This window comes from Siniperca chuatsi, linkage group LG14 (genome assembly GCF_020085105.1).
Source record: "Siniperca chuatsi isolate FFG_IHB_CAS linkage group LG14, ASM2008510v1, whole genome shotgun sequence".
Classification (NCBI taxonomy): domain Eukaryota; kingdom Metazoa; phylum Chordata; class Actinopteri; order Centrarchiformes; family Sinipercidae; genus Siniperca; species Siniperca chuatsi.
Genome location: NC_058055.1, coordinates 22,981,864 through 23,004,572, shown reverse-complemented (window position 1 = coordinate 23,004,572; position 22,709 = coordinate 22,981,864). Strand labels below are relative to the sequence as shown.

Genomic DNA, 22,709 nt, shown 5'->3' with positions numbered 1-22,709 from the left:
TATTTAGTGTTATAAATGCTGTAACACAGAAATATATTTCTAGAAGCTTCCATGCATACTCGCATACCATACTCTCTTGGCCTATATTCCCTGAATGGGAACTTGGTTGGCTCAATCTAAAGAAAAATGATGACCAAGTACCGACCCTGAACTAAAGTAATCACATTGTTATTGTCAGCATTTTTACATTGTGAGCATGACTTCCCAAAAGTGTAATGTAATTATCCCTTAATTGGCTATATTATTTATTTATGGTTTATTTGATAGGGACAGATACAGTATACATAGACAACAAGCCCATCTTACACTGTCTTAGTGCTATGGTTGAAAGCTCTAGGAAAAGCTAGTAAGTGGGCCTTGGGTTGGAATTGTTTGTAGAAAGTAGAAAGAAGACCATGTTCATGGACGGCAGGCTTATACTTGTGGGCAGAGGCTATTGACAGTAGCCATGATTTATTTAAAAAATAATAATAGTAAGTGGGAAACAAAACAATATCTGTTAATCATCATCTGTTAATGATGTAATCAAAACATTGCTTAAGAATTGCATTAAGATGAAAAGCACATCTGATCACCACAAGAGTAATATAAATGACCATCTGCACAGCTAGGTTAACCTTGGAGTTACATACAGTATATAGCAGCTTCCTGAGGAAGAGGGCCAGCTCAGTGTGAGAGTTCTTCCTCCATTTCCTCTACCCCCCAACCCATCCAGCATTTTCAGAGCATGTCAAAGACCCTGAGAGGTTAATTATTTGCTGCATGATCTGTTTATTTATTTAACTCAGACCACATTCCCACCGCTCTTATCTATTCCTTCACAGCATGTCAGGAAGTGGGCTGAATCCTAATGAACGAGATTCCTTTGCAGCTCTGAGCTCCACTATTAAAAGTAATGTGGCGGGCTTGGGAATGAGATATCAACTGAACACAGGCATCAGGCACCCGTCTTCTGCTGTCACTGTGTGAGACTTCAGAGGAATTCAGAGAGCTGATTTGAGATTGTTCTCTCGCCAGCACAACTCAGCTATTGGTAAATATCTAAAATGATGTTTGTGAATGTAGACTGAGGGAAAATCGGAAATGGTAACTCAAGGTAACTGGTGAGAATTGACTGCAGATTACAAATCCTATGCTTTCCTTTCACCACCACACACACTCACTCAGTGTCAGTCAAGAAGAAATAAACTCCACAACTCAGAAAGTCTACAGTGTTCAACTTCATACCAACGTTTCACTCATCACATTCCTCTCAAGCTACATACACTGAATCTTGGTACCCAGAGAAAAAGAGTAGTGTTCTGATAATTTCAAAATCCTAACCAATGCTTTGCTCCGGCACCAAAGATGTAAAAACATGAACATGGAGTGGGTGGGTGACCAACATCTACCTAATGGGTAAAATGCTACTGGAAACACTTACAAAATAATTATTTCCACTGCAGTTGTAAATGATGCATTGTCTGCTGCCAAGAAAGACTAAACAGAAAATACAAGCACATGCTATAGGTGTCGTGAGTCATCTCATGCCAATCTCCCTAGGAATTATACAAGGTATTATTGTTCATATTTGACAATTTTGCAGGCCACAATTTATTTTCATTGTCAGTGTTCATTACCACTGCAGGACAAACCGGAAAGTAAGGGTGTGAGGTTCAGGGTGGTGAATGGGTGTGTAGCGCATCCAAGTTTTGTGCAAAGACTGGAGTTTGCATTCTGTCACAGACCAACAATTACTGTATAATGTTGCCAAGAAGACAGTGGGCACAGTTAGCTTTTTTTTAAGCCTATATTTCTTTACATATTGACAAAATCATGGAAATTCATGTTGCATTAGCAGCTCTTGTTTGTACTGTAACCAAGGACATTTGCTAGTTAAGAAAAGGTCTTCATGATGATCGTTAGGCAAGACTGACTTCTTTTTCAAGGAGCGTCTTTTTGTTTCTTTATTGTCACTGTATTTATTATCATATCACCCAACCCTAGATCAGTCTTAAATATCTGATACCAAGGAATTAAAAAATGCCTCAATCAACCTGATCCCATTCCAGTAGACATCTGGAAGTAAACCAAAAACACCATCAAACCGTTATTTTTCCTGTGAAAAACTGCCAAATTTGATTTCATCTGTAGTATATCAGCTGCTGTGGTTCTTGGTTGGAATGCAAGACTGCATACTCCTGAGGCCATCATACCACATGGGATATAACAGCCTATAAGATTTATTAGCCTTTGCTTTTTCATCGGCAGCTTGAGCTTTTATCTGGCCTGCCTTTCTGCTCACCTGCCGCAGGGAGGAGAAACACTGACCAATGTCGACACACTCTGCCTCGGAGCTTCTCTAATCTCATGTAGCCCTCCAACCCCGCCTTTGTTAACCTCCAAGCGCCCTCCACCACACCCTCCACCATTGTTCATCCATGTGAGGAGCTACACGCTGCTTTCCTAGCTGATGCATTATAAATCAATTATGTTCTGCAATGGAACCAATCTCTCTAATCTTTTCTCTCCAACATTCACTGAAATCATAATGATGACTGAGCTCATTCATCTTGGCTCATGTGGAGTGGAACTATCACCAACATTATCGCAGTCCACCTGTCAGGGTGCCTGGGAGCTCATATATATACAGTATATCCATAAAAAAGAGGTTGTTGCAGTGTTCCATGATATGTTTTTTATTTATACAGTATAAAACTGAGATGTGTGACTATTAATTTGCTTACAGTACTTTGAAAGAAATTTAGGAACCATGTGACATGAACATATTGTGTGGCAAAAGGTGGCTAATGTGAGCAAAAGAACACCATACAATCTTCATGCTTTTTTAAATACACTGTAGCCCTTTCTAACTCTTTTGACATACTACAAAGTTTTATATCCGCATGTTATTACAAGTATAAAAATGGTAAACCAGTAAGTCAAGAATGAACTTTAAAGCTTAACTTTTAAACCAATAAACCAAGTCCTAAAACCACTATGGATTAAATCCTAACTACTCAGCAAGCATGGCTGTAGCTGGTACAACATGACCTGCAACCCCCTCCCTAAGCTGTTCTCTTTATGGTGTTGATTTGCACACCACAGAAACTGAGTATACCTACTTCTATTGCAGACCAGGACACCTACCATGACAATTCATTTCACACAACAACAAAAAAAACATTAAAGAATAGGGGTGTTACCTCAAGGTAATGGAAAATGGAAGTAAAAGCTGTTTTTGAAACAAATAAGCTGAAAAGTCAACAGGGACTTTCATACTTCAAGCAATGCAGAGTTGAACTTGACACCTTTAATGGGAGGCACAGGAATATGTATTATATTTGATCCACAAAGTGCTTAAGTGTTAAGAGAGTTGTAGTTAACACCATCATTTATAAAGACGAGCATTGGGGAACCATTAGGCTTGTCTTGTATTTGACTTTGTGAGTAGTGGGATGTTTAACAACGCATGGGAGCCTGAGCAGGTGCCAGAGTGATTATGCCACTGCCCTTTTAACCACAAGCCACATTTCTCACATTAACACACACACACACACACACACACACACACACACACACACAGAGGCAAGAATGCACGCAGAGAGGTGACAGACCAACCCACCCACATTCAGGCGACGTGATAAGATATTCTGCATGACAGCCGTGGGTACAGAGAGGAAAAAGAGATGTCTAGGGATTGGTTAAATCCAGTCTGCTATAGGCACAGAACACATAATAAATCCTATTGGCTTTAAAAAGCATCTTGCTCTCCTTCATCTCACACAACCTTCTCAAATCGAATAACATCGAAATAATTCCAAAACCTCTAGCCTGCAGCTACTTCAACTCCAATTTTGACTCGGACCCCATAGCAGAAACTAAAGGCACTTTGGTCAAAATATTGTCTCCAGAGGTTAAGTTGAAACATTGCTTGTTGCAGCAAGGTAACGCTTCATGCTACCTCACAAGGAGTTTAAAGGAAAAATCCTCCCTCTGGTATATTTACACTCTTAGAAGTAAATGTGCGATTCAGTACATTCCCATTCCCTCGACCTACTGTACCTAATCTATTTCAGTTTATAGGTGATGTTATGTCATCCTTGAATGTTCTTTGTGTTTAGAGTGGAAAAATATTTAAAACCTATCCAAAAGCAGCCAAGGAAATCAAAAATTTCCCCTTACCGTCAAGTTTCGACTGTAGATAGAATAGCATCTGTTGCTTTGCATTCTGGTCTATTAAGGCTACCTTCCGTAGAAGAGTTAGCTTGCCTTTATCTCCAATGGACTTCTGTCTGTATGATTGTTGAATATCAGTGCAGCATGTTGAGAAAGAAACCCTCACTTTTTGATTCTGAGAGACAATAAAACAAGACATTTATTATTCATTTTCTGCAACTGCTTTCTGTAAATTCTGCAATGTTTGTGCAATTTCTGCAGTTTTATGCTTCAAGATATTTTCAGTTGCACTGTGACTGTCTTTCTGTCATCTATTCTTAGTTAGATGTCAGCTGAATAAGAAAAATGCAGTACACCATCAAAGTCAGAAATGGCCTAGAAATGCAAGGCAGTTTCTTAACAGAGCTGTGTAGTGTTTCAGTGTGTTTGTGCCATCCAGCAGGCTTACAGCAGGACAATATGATGCAATTCTCCATAAGTCACTCCCGATTATACAGACTTGGCCCATCAGGCAATCTATTGAATTTCCCTTGGGACAAAACTGATTCTGAAATCCTATTTAACACGGTGATAGCTTCATTCCAAAATCAGATGTACACTGGCTCCCTGGAGAGTTGCACTGTACTACTTCACCTGCCTTTACAAGCCTCCTCATTGGTTAAGTATCTGCAATCGGGGGGGCCTTTATCTAAACGGCAGCCACTTTTCTTGATGGCCTTGTTTGATTGATAAAAATAATTTAACCAGGGAGATGAGAGCCAATAAATAAAACTAGCAGGGGGCTGTGGCAGGCAGCGAGACGAAGGCACAATTGTTTTTTAATCTGGTGGTGATGAGTGAGGTCACCGGCAATGATTAAAGTGTAGTTGGCCCATCATAGCTGCGCAACTGCTTGGGTTTTCTGTTTGCACCTTGATGAGATGAAGGGCCAGGAGCATGCAGAATGGAGTGCCATGCCGCACCTTAATCCCTGATTTACTGCCTTTGGCACTCATTGATTGAAAAGAGCAGCACATCATGGTTGATCTGCCTAACAAGGAATGGGTAAAGGGGAGATTAAAGAGTGCGTGTTTGTGTGTGAAGTGAGCCGCTACCTACACACCCAAGTCATCTAAGTCACTGAAGTTGTGAAGCAGACAACCATGCTGATAGAAGGAATGAGGGAAAAGGCCCCCGAGCTGAGAAAAGAGACTGAGTAAACATGCCAATGGTTTGTGCTATGCAACATGTTCCCTGCTGAGCTCCTGTTTACACATATAATGACTACGATACGGACATGCACATTTCTAAAAAGGCTCACCCACGCACAGAGAAGGCACACACACACACACACACACACACACACACACACACACACACACACACATCCAATTAAGATAGGCATGCTTTAAAAGCTCACAATCAGAGAAGACTGACTTAATTAAGACTCCTACATACTGTATCTCTGATGGCATTTCATCTCTTCTAAGATCCCGCCGGCTGCACTGAGCATCTGAGCTCACCAGGGACCTTGCAACAACTTGCAACACCAACACATCAACTCCACATTCCTCGATGGAGTCGTGATGAGCTACAGTTGCTAAGCTCCATTTCCCACCAAAAATGCTAAATGTTTTTTGAAAAATAGTTTTTCTACATTGTTTAAAAAAATTTTTTAAAAACCTGAAAAAACTAACACTCATGACGCCCCATGTGAGTAATTCATAATTGCCTGTTCAGACTTTCAAATGAATACATCACCGCAGGCTATACTGCCACAAAAAGGGGCAACCTGAGAGCTTAGAAAGACCCAGAGCAGCAGAGATGTGCTCTGGCCCAGATGCTAATTGGTATCCCCAAACTGATTCCCCTACTTGGGATCTGATTAGAAGACAAAGAACCTTTGGTCTTGGGCTAGTGTCGCTTCACACACACTCACTCACTCATAAACTATTGCCAGAGACAACAATAAAGGCAACCACAACTTTGTTTCAACTCAATAATTTGCTTAGAGTCCTAAATGAAAATGTAACAAGCCTGAACTGGTGACACAATGACACCTAGCAGAAATGTTCCTTAACACAGATTCAGACAATAAATAAGAACAGAAATTATTAAGATCTGAATGGAATAACGTACATCCCATTTGAATTGAAATCTGTACAAATAAATAAGCTAAAATACTTACATAGTTACACTCCCATTAATTCTGTTTTGTGGGCAACATGAAGACCTGCTGTTGTGTAAGAATAGCAACAACAACAGTAGTAATCTGAATATTTCTGAAAATACTCATCTTTGGTCTACTGCAATGTTGTCTCAAGGGTGTGGGCTTAAAAACAACTTCAGTAAATTCTTCACAGTTTGAGAGTTTTAATATTCTCAGATAAACTACAATGAAATGTAAAAAGAGTAAGGGCTTCACTGAAATATTAAAATTAGAACTTAAAATCAAGAAGAAAGCCCTGAAAATATAATCCTTTTTGTTAAAATAAAACGAGAAACTCTGAGATTGCAGTTTGGAATAGCATACAGGTAGACAGTAGGGACAAAGATTTGAATTCACATACACTTCACACAGTAAGGACAGGGAAAATCCAAGCATTAAAGTCAGACCAATAAACACATGAATGTGGCTTCAATTGAGAGACTCACATTTAGCTTTTCATCAATTAGTTAAAAAAGTGTTTTTCAGGATATGCTCAAAAATCATGTTCTTGGACTAAAAAGCAAATTAGTCAAAGTACTAGTCCATCTGCTCAAGTGGGAGTGAATTGGTCCCTCATGCTGAGTTTTAAAACTATTCACCATCCACATTGGCTGTTGACAAAAACAGCACCTGTATAACCTCTCAGGATTTGGCAAAGGACATATTTCTGCGTATTAAACACCCCATTTATACGTAACCACTTCATGCATTCTGGGTGTATCAGATAGCTTTTTTGATGTTGGATAGCTAAGTGTAAATTGCGACCAAGAAGCATTATAAAAAGGTTACAATTCAATTGCTCAAACTACCTCTGGAGGTGATTCAAGACGTCTTCTAGTTAGTGTAAGTGTATGTGTCTCTTCAAAATGCATACGTAATCTTTACCCCTCCTGAGTTTAATTATGTCAGTAAGCTGTGTGTGGAAGAGGCTGAAGTAAAATTACACTGGAATTTGCTGTCTTTCCCCATGTCTCAATAAAGCATTGTGATCAAATCTCAGTATGCAAATTAGGTAGGCGGGGCTGGCAGAGGTGTCAACAAACACAATGCATTTCAAATCACAGGAAATGATGCTGATACTCTGAAAGGAACGCTACAACGAGCAAGGCAAGGGTCACATGGGAGATGGTGACAGCCACCCAAACTGCGACTTTCTTGATGTGCAAGTTTATCTTTTAAACTGACAAACATAATATGTGTAATTCATGGCACAATTCAAACAGGATCAAAAAATAATTTTTCTCTTGCCATTGACTACTGTACATATTTTTTCCGAAATAAGGTCCCACAGGGGACACCAGAAGGGAAGGGACTTTGCCTCTTTATTACTAAGAAGCTAATCAGAGCCTCTGCATGGGCTCTACTTATTTTTTCTTTGCCAAGGAAGAGGTTGTATGTTTCTTTTCGACGGGCTGCTTGAGACATTTCAGGTTAGGTGATCTTCTGATCGCATTTCAACTGAAATGTGCTCTGTGTGCATTTACAGCTGCATTAACATGCATTTTCATAAATAAGTATTAAAAAAAGTAAGTAAAAGTATTAAATAAGTAAAACCACATGCTAATATCAGGTGAAAATGGGGTCCTACATGACTTTAGATGAGTTCAAATTCACGTTTTGTTAGAATTGAACTGATAACCAAATAATGAAACATAGGCAACAACTTAGATTTTAAAATGTCCATTAAAAAACTAAACTTAACAGAATGACGTGATTTTTCTCTTCACTTCAGCTTTCATGACAACATGAATGTCAGCAGTATTATGAACACTGAGCACTTAAAGGTCACAGCCTTAACAAATTAGAAGAAGCAGACCTGAGTTTACCATAATGAATGGGGTCAGTGGATGGCCCGGTGTTAGCAGTGACCAGAGGGCCTGGATTTGTTCCCCCATTATTAAATATGTTTGAATAAGAACCTTAACACTTTGCTGCTCCAGGAGCTTCACATTAACTGTAAGACTGTACCCAAACTAGAGGGCGAAGAGAGACTCAAGCAGTGAGATCAGTCTTTTTATTTCTGATATTGTTAAAAGCAGTCATTGCTGTAGTGTTTTTTCACTGTAGAGATTTCTTGTGTACAAGTAGAAGTTTTGGCCTGATGGTGGCACTAGAGGTGAGGTCAGAGGGTCACCAAAATCGAGTGTACAATGTGTTCTAGTCAATGCTGCCAGTATAGCCATGCACAGTAATCCAAGGTTGATCCCACTACATATTTCTTTGTACTAAAGCTGCAAATGGCCAATTCATTCATATTTGACAATTCTTCAACCCTATGTACCGCATTACTGACAATTTGGTGGAGAGATGGGGAAGTGTTATGACAGAAAATGTACCTATAAGACTACGTGTGTGTTGTGAGAGATGGACATCTGGTCATGCAAAAAAACAGAAGTAAACTGATGAAAATGCACACACTTCATTAGAAATGTTACATATTTATCATTATTTTTACATCTAGGGGTGGCAATAGGTCGGTCATTTGGTCAGTCCACCACTTTGGTCCAGACTGAAGTATTTTGACAAACACTGGATGCATTGCCATGAAATCAAGTACATTCATTCATAGGATGAACTGTAATAATGTTGGTGATCCCCTGACTTTTCATCTCAAAGCCACTGCGCCTTCAGTAAATACAGCCTCACAGAGCCACATGGCTGTAGACTCTAGTCTTGTTTTACATTTTTTTCCTTAAAACATGTTTAATTCATTAAAATCGTACTGATTAATTTCCTAACTTGTGATTTCTTTTGTCTGTAAGTCACATTTTTGTATTTACCCACAAAACCTTATCTTAACCTGAAAACCTGTTGCATTAATGGTGTATAGTGTCATTCCCAACAAGCTGTCAGTTGCACTGTGTACTACAATGGCTGCAATTAGAGCATATGCAAATTGAGAATTGTGATTTTAGTAAACCCTAACAAAAGTATGTTTTGTTAACATTTCAACCTAACGTAAGTGTCAAAATAACATGCCCTTTTGCTATGGTAAAATAACCGCTGTATGGTGGAAGAATATATTCTTCACATTTATGTCCATATCGTAGGATCTGTGAGAAATCCTGCAAGTCTGTAGCTGGTTCTACTGAAGAAATGTATAGAAAGGTCAGAGAGTGGCTGTTGCACTAAACTTCTGAACCTTTCTCAGATTTGGTGAAGTGGAAGATAAGTGGATATCTTGACATTTCTGTATTTTTCCATCGCCTTTGTATCTAAAACCAGAATGCCATAGGGTGAGAATTCCCACAGAAATGCAACTGATATTGGCTTGCTGTTTACAATGCTGTCAGTCAATTTTTTTCCTGCATCTAAAGAAGGCTATTTTTACTGGGCTCATACAGCAGACAGTTGTATACACCTTGGATATAAGCAAAGCAATCTCTTTGAAACCTCTGTCATAATTGAATATGGTTATGGAATGGTTTAGGATTTGTTTTTCTTTCCATAAAACACAACTTTCCTAGAAAATGTGGCCAGTTAGGGTTAAACATAGGGGAATCAGTAATCAAAATTATTGGGCTGTGAGTCTGTCCATTTTTCAGTGGGCAGTTTCTTTTTCAGACAGTGAGCAGATCAGGAAGGCAGAGAGCAGATCAGATCAGATTTACTCTTGACCACAGCTCAAGGACCATCTGTTTCAAGGATTGAAATAGATTGGGTTCCATTTACATATCACAAGTTAAGTAAACAAGTTAAGTTAAATGTTGGACAGTTTGAGTCTATAGAGAAGTCAGAATTTACAAAGTCGGAGGTGAGGCTACAGTGGGGATTTGCAAATGCAAAATACTTGTAGAGCTCAGAACATCTACTACATCATAATCAGCGGTCAAAGGTTTGGCATTTTCAAGAATTGGTTAAACTGCCACAGCCAATGTGGCCAATGAAAACTACACCACCTCCACTGGCTTCATCAATAAATCAGGATGAAATCAAAGGCTCATGACTTTACATGACTGATTTTAGAAAATGGGGCTTAATGTAGCATCTTTACAAATGTGTTGCACAAATTGTTCCATACAGAGGCCTGATTCCTAACACGCATGTCTGGTTTGTGGATTTAAGGTGCCATACAAATTGGAAACCTTGTGGGTCGTTTAGTAAAGGTGCAACAGACCATTTCCTTAGTTGCTAGGAAACAGTTTGGGTCCAAGTTTATTTCCTGTCAGACATTAAAATCAGAAAACAATTATTAGAAAATCCTGAACCCATTTAGAATGTTTAACTCAGAAACAACAGTCTGCATTATACACTTTAACAATGATTGTATCACTGTAAAATTATTTACGACATTCTGGTATGATAACATTATTACATTACATTTATGTGTCAGTCTGAATAACTAATTGACTGGCTGATGAACAGATGGGCCATCTACTTTCACCGGTTGCATTAAAAGTATTTACAACTTCCATTAAGATATAGAGCACAATAGTCATATTAAATGATACATTGATGTACTCCTTGGGGATTCACTATTAAGTACAAAATAAAATTATAATGAAATTGTATTTTATGGGGGTTATCTGGCATATGGCTCTTTGGCTCAGACAGATTGGCCCTCTGAATATATTTTTCTTATATTGCCTGCTTTGCAATTTTTGGCCTCACTGCAACTACAGGACATATGAAATGCTTTATTTAGATTTAAAGGAGGAGATTTTTACATCAAGTGTCTAGAGTATGTTCAGGTCATAAAAGTGTTTAACATTTCCTTTTCTGGGAAAATTCCCCAAGTGATGTTTATTTTAAATAAAGAGAACGATATTAACTGGTCATAAGCTGTAGTAGACATTATTTCTAAACAGACAAAGCAAAGAGCACTGTCCACAGAAAACTAAATTCCATCAACAGAAAAAAATCCAAAAAGCATACAGACTATCCACAATGTTTGATCTACTGGGAAGTAAAGCTGGTGGAGATACAATCCACTACCAACTTCACATATTGAATCACAGAGGACACACGGTACATATGTACAACAGCAATTAATTAAAGCTGAATTAATTAAGGATCCATTCTATGATTCAAATCTTTTTTCCGGCCACTAGGGGGTCCATGACATATTATAACTTATAAAGTTGTTATGGCTGACGTGTTTGCAAACAATAATTTATTTACGCATCCAGCAGACACGGAGCAAGATTTTCGCACATTTTGCTGATAATTCTCTGTAGGCTTCTCACCATAACCGACCTCTTTAAAGAATACTTTTTGATAGTGATTTGCTTCCACTTAATAATGTTAGCAGAGGACAACACTGACTGTCTAACCAAAAACATTACATCTAGACTAACTAGACAAACTTCCTATCATCTTATCACAATCATGCACTGATGCTACTGAAAACTCAGCAAAAAGCTAGTGGACTGACCTTCTTCCCAGGGCCAACAATAACTATCATCTTTCCCATGATATCATGGAAATTAGATCTTGTCCCCAGCTGGGTTTGTTGCACTAAAGCTCTAGCTGTTTGTCAGTGCTTTAAAATGGAGCACTCCATCCGGCAACATTAAACATACAAAATCAAAACAAATATAAAAGAGAACTCAATCTGAGCTGTAGAGCTGTCACATTACGTTGTTAAAATGTCTGGGAAGAGGAAACTAGACATTTCAACACAGAATGAGTGATGAAACAAAAGGTTCAAGTGAATTTAACGTGAAGCCAGGAAGATCTGTCACTGTCATTTTCCTTGGCATTTTCTGAACAGGCTGGAAGCTAACATATCAGTCTATGTTACTGAAATGACTAGAAGTGTTGTTTACTCTTTTGTCTACTACTGCCTCACCTGGCCTGTTGTTTCAGTTCCCTATCCATTTGAATCACCTTTTAAAATACCAGGATTCCTTTAATTTGTACGTAAGTATTTGGATATCTCAGAAACTGTAAAGAGCTCTGAACAAGAAAGTCTGTTAAATGCTTGAATTAATCAGTCATCAATGGATAGTCTCTGATAATAGATGTGCCAAGCAAATGCATGGCTTGACACATCCAACATCCTTCCTTAAATGTCCATAATACTTTAAAATGAGACATTGCTAGTGGCTGTTATAAAGGATGTGCTGTGTTTTCTATCAAATGCAAAGTGGAAGGCTTGAAATGGAAAGATGTCCTATTCTGCAGAACAATGATGCAGTGCACTTAGGATAATTATGTTCCATTGACTGTCTCCCCCATGGATACATCAAGTGTGACTGTGCATATTTCTATTCAGAAATAACATGCAAGTAAGTATGCACAAAACAGCTACTACTTGAAGCAGCAATCATGCAAGCATATGTATAGTTTGTCTTTGGTCCAATTTCATTTAATGTCTATATGTTTTAAAGGATAAGGTTGGTGATATTCTATATTTTTCTACTTGTCAACAAACCCCATGAAAATACTGAAATGATGAATAGATACTACTAACAAGTATTGCCTGTGTAACCAAAGCCTGCTATGGCTTATTCCTTTGTGCCATAGAGCTCAACTGTTGTCCAAAAACTACTAAAAACACATCAATGAGCCACAATGTGTGTCACGATGAGTGACATGTTCCATCATGACAATGAACTGTAGTTATTTTGAGTACTCACTAGAGCACCAAATGAGTCCCCAATTTACTCTTTGTCACAACATCAACCTAATTCTAGTTCCACATTTTCTATCTGCTCTCTTCCCTTGCCATATACAAACTCTTCTGTGCCCTGCAGTAACCCCTGTATTTCTGTCATTTCCCATTACACCTGCCCCGCCCACCTGCACACCTGTTCCCACTTCGCCATTAACCTTGCAGTATATATACCGGCCAATTCCTATTCATTCTTTGTCTTTCTCATTCTTTAATGTGTTTTCAACTTAGCTTTCTAGCACTTTTCATTGCCTGCCTGATCCCCTGCTTGTTTTTAGACTTCTGCCCCTTTGCCTGATGTCTTACTGGGTAAGTTTGCCTTACCTTCCTTGCCTGTCTGGAATTGACGTTTGCCTTTTTCTGACCCTGAGTAAAACTGGACTTTAAACTTTACCTACCTAGTTTGTGAATTATGTTTTTGAGTCCAAACCTGGTAATACTCCACTGTTACACTCCTGTTTGAATAACATTAGTTAAAAACTACAGTACAGTTTTAGGAAATGACTTAGCTTTTTAAAATATTTTATAATTGTGACCCATTATTTAAGATTTACATTTTCTATAGGGACCAATGGGCTTAGTATTGAGAAATTGAATACCTCATTGTTGGTTTTGGTCTTTTTATGGGATTTGCTGACAGTAAGAAATATAGAATAACACAAGACTCATCCTTAAACTTGACCATATTACATAGTATAAAGTACACACACATTGCTCAATTCAGGGTTTGTGAAAATGCCACTTTTTAAAGTGGCTAATTTGAGTTTTGGTAACCTGTCAACCCATGAGATTAGAGATTTGGCAGTGCAGAATGTCAAAACATATCAAATTCCGTACTCTGTAACTTGAGTTAAGGCACAATGAATGTGTCAGTGCTGTTTGCCATAATTTGCTTCCTTTGGTGTTCATGCCAGAATGCAGGAGAAAATAACAAGAACCATCAGTCCAGACTGCAGTTCGACTTTATAAATGCAAGTAACTGGTGGCTATAAACATTTGAGAGCCACTACTGCAGTTTCATGGAGGACCACCATGACCTGCATTTTGTAGGTGTCGTTATTTGGTGCACCGAGAACACTACTATATTACCCTGTCTAAACAATATAAACAAAGGGAGGAAGAGTGTTACAAATATTAATACACTTCTCCAAACAAGCTTAGCATCCTATTTTGGTCATGGTGAATGGCAGAGGCTTTGTAAGTGAAGTGGTATGTGTATTATTTTTTTGCCTGGCCAGTGCCTGTTTGGGATTTTGGTGACCATGCTAAGAGTTTGACAGTGCCAGATGGAAGACAGAAAGATGCACCAGGTCAGTGGCATCTGACACGAGGACCACTTAAACTCAAAACTGTTTTGGCTTTGATTGGCACAGACACGCTTACGCTGAACCTACAAAATCACAAAACTCCCTTTTGTTTAATGTTTATTATTAGTGCAAGCACTATAACATCAGCGTTGGGGGCTACAAATTAACAGATTCTCAGCCCAATCTGTCATCAAGAATTGATTCTGTGATATGTGAAGGCTTTCCCTTCCCTTCAAGTGTGCACAAGTACAAAGTGAATACATCATTTTATGTGGATATAAATTGGTGAAGCAGATCAGAGCTCTATGAAAGACTAAATGCCTTTTAAACCACCAACACTGAAACACTGAACCCAGTCACTGGGCACACTCTGCACCACTGATCTAACAAAACAAGGCCCTTAGTGTGAACACACCTTCAGATTTAGACCTTCCTTTCTTCTACCCTCTTCTCTTGGTCTGCTGATGGTTGAGTGTGCGATTGTGTTCGTACTGCTGACTTTGCCAAAACAAGAGCTAGAAGCATCTCTGTTATGGGCACACTGGGTCAATGCATCACCTTAATCACTCTTGCCTCACATTTCAGCTGCATGAAACCTTCACCAGGGTTGACAGCAACAGGATGCACGCTCTGCCAATCTGTCCTCCATCACCACTACCAACAAAGAGCAAAGAAAGTGCTTACCTAGGAGAAAAGAAGGAGAAGAAGGGAGGGTTATTCAAATAGCAGCATTGCAGTATGTTACATTATACTATAGGTACATTTTAAAACGTGAGGCTGCTGAGTGTAACATATGGCACATACATCCCACATGTAGTCCTAATTCCTACTCATGACACCAATCTCTCTGCACAAAATACCAAGAAATACCAAGCGGCAACCTCCGGGGCTGAAAAATTAAGCCAAGGTGGAAGTGCCAAAACAGTTCCTTGAATGGCCACTTGAGGCTGGCTCCAAAACTGAATCAATCTCCACAGGCCCCCATGTTAACATGCCCAACTTTACATCAGAAATAAACATGTTTACAGCCTAGTTTAAAAAAAAAAAAAAAAAACTATTTTGGTCTCTATAGCTAATTTCCCCATTCATACTGGGGGTTAATTTTTAACTCACCCGTTTAAGTTATATTAAGGCTTAAAGTTATGCATAATTAAGAATGTAGCCGCTTTGAGTGACAGGTGGGCGCTCTATCAGGTGGTTTCCTCAACCAAGCTTCATTCTGCCCACCTCAGCTGCACGTCTTTGCCCATTTTTGGATTAGCTGGAGTCAGGGACTGCCAAGATAGTGACCCCCGGAGCCACCGTAGCAGATGACTGAGCCTCACAACGGCTCTTCAGAAACCTATGGGGACGTAACGGACACTACGTCCATATTTGTTATACAGTCTATGGGAAATATTCATCAGCACACCAAATGCTACACAAATGCACACATCCAAGATGTGACATCAAAACCCATGAGTGCAAAAACACTGGCAGAGAAGGCTGATGGGACTTTTATAATAAGCCTCATTAACCGGCAAGTAAGTTGAGAGCTCAAATCACCATTGTATTAGTGAAGTTGGCATTTCCTGGCTGTCAATAGTGCTAAATCTATGTTTTTCATTATGTGAATCACAACTGTCTATTATAGTAGTGGGGGATTCAATAATACAGTTTGGCATATTAAACTATTAACAGGAATAGAATATCTAACATTTCCTAAATGTAACAGGACCCAAACATATGCAAAAGACTACTTTTTACAGCACCAAGAATTATAACTTCAGTTTCATCTTTGACAGAGTATAATATATCCTCTGCAGCATATTAAAAAGGACTAACATAAGTTGGAAATTATACAAAAATGTATGAACCATGAGGCAGCAACGTATCAAATACTCGTCAGTTTCTATTAAGCCTAAGAAAAATCTACATTTCTTATGTACTTGCAACAGATGGTGCCATTTTTCATATCAAAATACTATTTAGAATAACCAGGCTGGTGGTCTGTTTCATGGATTCTTTAACTCAGTTTGAATTTACACAGCAACACATCCAAAGATTCACTCCTCCTCCATGAACTTGCACTGACGGAAGAGCACACAATTTTGAGTGGTTTGGTTATTGATTTCTTTAAGGTCACATTTAGGTGTACACTGTGGTTAAAACAAGTTCACAACAAATATTAACTCCAACTGACATTAGTACAGCATTTTGAACAACTCCAGTCCATACCTCACAGACCATAGCTCCTGTGGCTCTGAACCTATGAACCTGATATTTGTGAAAAGCTGTGATTTCCCTGAGGCTTAGATGTTCAAAGCCAAAACATTACTTCAAAGCTAGAGTAAAGAGCAACGGCCTCCAAAAATGTGCTATGCAAGTCCTGTACGGTAGCTTTTAAACTCTGCCAAAACTTTAAAAATGCCATTAAAATACTACAGTAATGTTAGACAACAAAAGTAAAGATTTAGATGAATGCAGAGATAGTTGCTGGGTATTATAAATGGAAAAGTATGCCACTTTTTCTTCAAAGATCAGTGAGTATCTTTCACAAAGGTGCATTGTGCTTTTACTAACTCAAAACAGATTTTTGTATAATACTAAGCCAACAGTGAAAGAAGCATTCATTTTAACAACTCACTAGTCTCTTTACAGCTTATTGTTGGAATCACCACAAAAAAATTGGCCAAGTATGAAATACACTTGTTTCCTCATGTCACTTATATTGAGAAAATGACACCTGACTGGCCTGAAAATTCTTGAAACGACTTTGTGTTGGAAACATAAAATAATATCCATCATGCTTGTTGACAAGATTTGTGGAGGTGATCATTTCAAATGTGGTCATTGAGGTTTAAAGTTCATGGCATCTCTCTTTTGTCTGCCTATGTCTTCGCAAGCAGAATACTTTGTGTTTGCTGGCAGTTTTGTCAACAACATAATTTTTTCTCCCCTCAACATTTAAACTGAGGAACCAGAAAATGGATTTGCTTTCAATGATCTTTACATGAATCATTTCAAACGCTTGTCTTGGAGTTTGACTGAAAATAAACACAAAAAGTAGCCGCCTGGATCCGTCATCGTAGCTAACTGCATAGGGAACTCCATCCAGAGCAACTTGCCAGCTGACCTAACCACCCTGCACATTCATCCTTTCACGCCGGTTTGTTTGTGTGTGAGGCTTTTGGTACTGTGTGAAATGTGTGAACTGGAATTTTTCTTAAATTTCTTAAATCTTCTTAGTTAAATGCCAAACTGAAGGAAATAATGTTCCTAAAACAGTTTTGTTGCTTTTGAGTTCTGATGGATATCCAATATCTATTTAGAACATTTTCAAACTCTGCATCAAGTTAAATCAGTTTTAATCAACATTGAAAAATATTTAGGCAATTGACATCTGACTAATCTATATAAAAGTGATTAGGAAAGAAATGCTAAAAATGTGCCACAGGAATATTAAATGCCTCCAACTGACATGGAAGTAACAAAGAGAGGCAGCGCAAATTGCCCAAGAGGGTCACTAATATAGAAAGTGATGGGAATGGAGTTAAGATGTTTTAGTCAGTCAGTGGATGCATAGCCTTTATTACTGGGCTTCATTTATTCTAAAGGCACCAGACCTTTCTCCTGAATCAAGATTGATGGAAGGTAGGCATCAATAGGATTGAAGCTCTTGGAGCATGGGAGAAAGAATATCTGAGCATGACTAAAGACCAGACTAAGGCCTACTGGGAGCAATACGGAAAGGTTTGCAAGCAAGATTTGCCTCTTCAACTATCCCAAATGTTTTTTTTTTTTTTTTTTTTTAGGTTTGGTGCATTGCCTCAAGCTAACTTTTAAAATCAGTCATGGCTCCTGGGAGGTTTTTTTATTTTATTGCATTCTGAAGCTTGCCCCAAGAACCAATGGAAAACATGGAGAGTAGCATGACTAAATAAACTAACTTACAGGACAGCTTTAGCTTTGTAAATGAGCTAAAAAAAAGGTAAGATAAATAAAATTAAACTTCAACAGACCAAGGAGAGGTGATAAGACAGATAGTTGAGTACTGGCAAAAGAGAGGGTGGTTGTGAAAATGGAAGCTTGAGATGAAAAATCTCAAGCTATATAAAGGGGGGGAAAAAGAGGTGGGTAAAGGTGAAAGGAAAAAGTAAAACAAAATGTACACATGCTGATTTAGATGAAGATCAAATCTTTGTTGAAACCTAATTACCCGAAGCTGACTTTAAGACAGCTCACTTTGACTCTCTTTTATTGTGAAGCAGCTGTGGAAACATTGAGTGGTTTTTAGTATTGAGTGCATTAAAAGCATCCTAACATCACAAAAAACTGTCCTTTGCCCGCATGATGTGTTTTTACTACTCCGTTTGGACTACAGACTCACTTGGGACTAAACCTTATCAGATGAGCTCTGCGTTTGGTGAAATATGGTAATTTGCAGTATAATTTTTACTTAACAGATTATTGACATGACAGATTTCCACAGGATTAATAATGCAGACAACCTCTGCAATTTTATCAAATCACAGGTCCTATGCAAATCAGGCTTCAGGGAAAACCCTGAATGATATTGCCTTCATAGGAAAAATGAACATGTCAGGCTGAATGCGTGTCTTTCAAAGAAACAATCTTTGAAGGATTTGGATGACAGAACACCTGTCCTGATTAGACCTGACAGGAAGATAGCCAATTAAAGATCACTTCCATCTGCCCTGTTCACTGCCCACGCCCTATAGTCTGCTCCCTTAAAGTGGGACCGCTTCAGTCCCAAATGATTTGCAGGAGAGGGAACCTGTTAAGAAAAATAACTAGGAAATGTATTTCTGAACTGTAAGCAAGCCTTTAAATAAGGCCTGAACCCCTCCTAAAGCCAACAAATGGCTGTCCAAATGATAATTTGCTGAACAGCCTGCAGATGATGCAGAACATGGCTTTCACCTTCTCCTGCCATACATAATTCATGCTATTGACTGGTGAGGCAATGCCACTTTCATGCACCAAGCTCACAAAGTGGTGCCACTTTCACACACCGACGCAAGCCAGTGAATCCACACCAACTGTGCAGTAACGCTTAGCACACAATTGAGGTTTGGCGTGAAATGTCCAGACAAGATACAGGCACGCTTACATTTCTGATACTGGCACAGATTCCCTCACACTGGTTGACTGAGACAAGAGCACACATGCTGTCACAAAAGAACCTAAAACACAGAATGCTTCACAACATAGATAAAAAGAACCAACAAGTAAAAAAAGTGATCAGTTGCGCTCTTAATTTCTGATATGTAGTGCAGTATGTATACAGGAACATATAACTGAAGACTGCCAATGCCTATGAAGAATTATTTATGGTCTAAAGCATCAGTCCCACAGGGAACATTAAATATAAATGTATGTGTGCCGCTCAGTCTGACCCACTTTGGAGGATCCAACAACTGCTGCCACAGAAGCAGCTTTTGACTCTTCCTCAATACCAAAAGGACTGCTGCCATTACAAAGTCCCGCTTTGATTAAACTCACTGCCAAAAGGCGACTACCATATGACTCATGCATTTCTTTGGTAGGAGTAAGACTGAAAACAAAACACTGAGAAAATACGTAGCCAGCAAAGAGCACAAAGTGTGGACAACATTGTGTCTAAAAATCTATGGTTGCATTTCAACACAGATCTGCTGCATTGAACACATTCCCAAGTTCGAGTCTGACCAGATGGCCATCATCACAGGAGTGAAATGTAGCTCTGGATCATGAGGAGGAGTGATAGGTCTTGGAAACGATGCCCATTGTAATCATTTGCAATCCTGTATTTGGGAGCCAAAACACAAATGAATCTTTAATCTAGTGGCATGATAATATGACAATAATAATAATAATAATAATTTGAGATACATTGGAAAGCAGGGCCTTCAGTGAATGCATGACTAGTTGTCTCATATTCTTGCTATAATAAAGGAGTTGTTTCATGAAATAGCTTAAGAACAGTGCCAAAAAAGATGAAAATGACTGAACAACATGACAGAAGAGTTGGACAAGTAAATCTGTTGTTTAACGACCACATCCTAAATTTAACTGTCCAACTTCACTGACAAACAAAAAGACTGAAATACTTTCCCAAGCATATGTGGCACTAGACAATGGGCCTCACGCAAGAACCACTTGTATGAACAGATTCGTTCTTAAATGGGTTGTACGAGCAATGTTAGTCATATAGCCTAACGATATCATCATTAATAAATTGGCTATTGATTCTATTGTATAACGCTACAATATCAATATGAACATCTCAAACTGCAAAACGACTTAACTTATTAACTTAGGTTAATTTGTCTCTGTATATAATAAGGTCAACGGGAAGTGTAACCAAGTGCATCATGGTTTGCTTACTTCTTTCCTGAAGGAAAAAGGAAACAGATCGGGTGTGTCCCAGTCTTCCATGAGTCGTGCGCTCCCCTTGGTCATCAAAGCCCTCATCAGGTCATCACCCAGGTACATCAAATTCCCATACACCGCCATCAAACAAGTGCAAATTAAGTGGAACTTTCATGCCATTACTTGAAGGCCATGAGGATGTGCCTTGACACAACTGGTGGCAAGTTGCTCTACACCCCAGAGAAGGCATGTCAGATTATTTTAGCATGCTGTGTATTGCATAATATTGCAATAAATTAAGGCGTTCCATTACCAGATCTGGCACCTGCAGAGAACATGCCAGATTACCCCCCTACATGGACCACACCATCAAAATGCCATCATGATTAGGCAAAAACTAATTGCACAGCTTTAGGATAGGCTACGCTGTAATTAATTGAAAACAACTACTTAGACAAGAATCATTAGTTTTTAGATTTTATTGGCATGAGAATTTTTTAAACACATAAGCTATGCTTGCTATACTGTCAACACGTTTTCTAATGTGACACACATAGTTTGAAGACTTTTCTACATCTCCTCCTGCATCAGACACCATATGTGCATGGGAGACGACGGTGACGTGGGGAGACGTTTTTTTGAAGCCATTTTAATATCAAAAATTTTTTTGTCTTTATTTCAGTGACTTCACGGCCCTCAGGTGACACGGCATTAACAGCACTCATTATCTGTCCCCATTCCTTGGTTTTAGCAGGTCCTTTAATTCCACTGCTGATGCTGTTAGAAATTACAGACTTGCTTATGGATCTCCGAAAGCAGCACTTCAATCTCTGAACTCATGGAGTTCTTCTTTTTACTCTTCTGTGCCATTTTCACGAGGAACACGTCCTGACATGTGGGGCAGGATGAGTAGGCTTTCCACTGTAACCCGGTTACTAAAGGAAGGCACATCATGTGAACTTTAATTTTCCTAGGAAAGTCTTAACTCGCTGGACAAGCAATAGACTACTTTGTGGTTGTTGAACACACTTTTGGATCCTGATCGTTATTCCCCATAATGGTCCCATACCTGAAGGAACATTTCGACCGTTAGAACTGCAGACAGCACGGACCTGGTTCCGTCAGTATCCGGCCTTGAGAGGATTTCACCTGAAAACTAGACGGACTGACGCATTAAATCGCTATCAAGAGCGATCTCAAGTAAGAGGCTTGTGTCTGGGCAGAGATAGATTTTATAACTGTGTTATTTCATCTAAGCTTCATTGTTGTGAATTGTGCTGTGCTTATTTTGGAAAGTAGCGGACTGCCGCGTCCTGTTTTGCTGTGATTTTTTTTTTTGTGTGCTTAGCACGTTCCATTTTGTGTCTGTACCATGCCACTGGACCACTTAACTGTGTTAGTTTAGCCACTATGGAAGCTAATAACTGTGCTTTATCAGACCAAAGTCCAGTAACACGGCTGTTGAATGAAAGTTTGCTGCTGGGTTCCTGTGTGATAAAGGAACAGCTATTGTGCTCTGCCATGGCATTTGAGATTTCTTGTGCTTTACTCTGTGTGCTTTCATTCTCTTTCCTCTCCACTAGCCCACACACCTTTACACATACATATACACTACACACACACACACACACACACACACACACACACACACACATCTCAAATGAACCAGATAGTGTGGTAGCATAACTAGTTATGCTCCACGTTATCTTGAGGACAAATAAAGCGCGTCCTCCAATCGGGCGGTCCCCTTTGTTTGAGTTTTACGTGTCTGCATGTGATAACCACCCACGTGGTAATGTCCGTCGTCTGATTGTTGTATGCTTATTGTGTTTAGATTAAACAGTATTTTCAGATTTTTATATTAACATAAGTACCATAGCCGCTCAATACAGCTGGCTACATGGCTAGCTAGCCACAAGTACCTCAGCGTGTGTCTCATAATAGGGCTATCGTTAGACTGCTATATGAGATGACACCCTCAATAAAAGTCACGTTTTGGGTCTAAACAGTATAATGAGCAGATTTACAGCAGTTCTGAACTTTAATTTACCTTCAAAATGACACATTGGTAATATGTTGGGATCCT

At 39.0% G+C, this 22,709-nt stretch overlaps 1 protein-coding gene and 1 long non-coding RNA gene across 6 annotated transcripts in view; one reads left to right on the top strand and one right to left on the bottom strand.

Annotated features, from left to right (window-relative positions):
* cadm1a (cell adhesion molecule 1a) overlaps positions 1–22,709 on the bottom strand; it is a 368,288-nt gene that overhangs the window by 229,582 nt on the left and 115,997 nt on the right. The window lies entirely within an intron of this gene.
* On the top strand, positions 11,925–22,514 carry LOC122887990. The gene is made up of 3 exons (XR_006380638.1): positions 11,925–13,271; positions 20,652–20,740; positions 21,306–22,514. It is a non-coding gene; the product is annotated as an uncharacterized LOC122887990 (long non-coding RNA).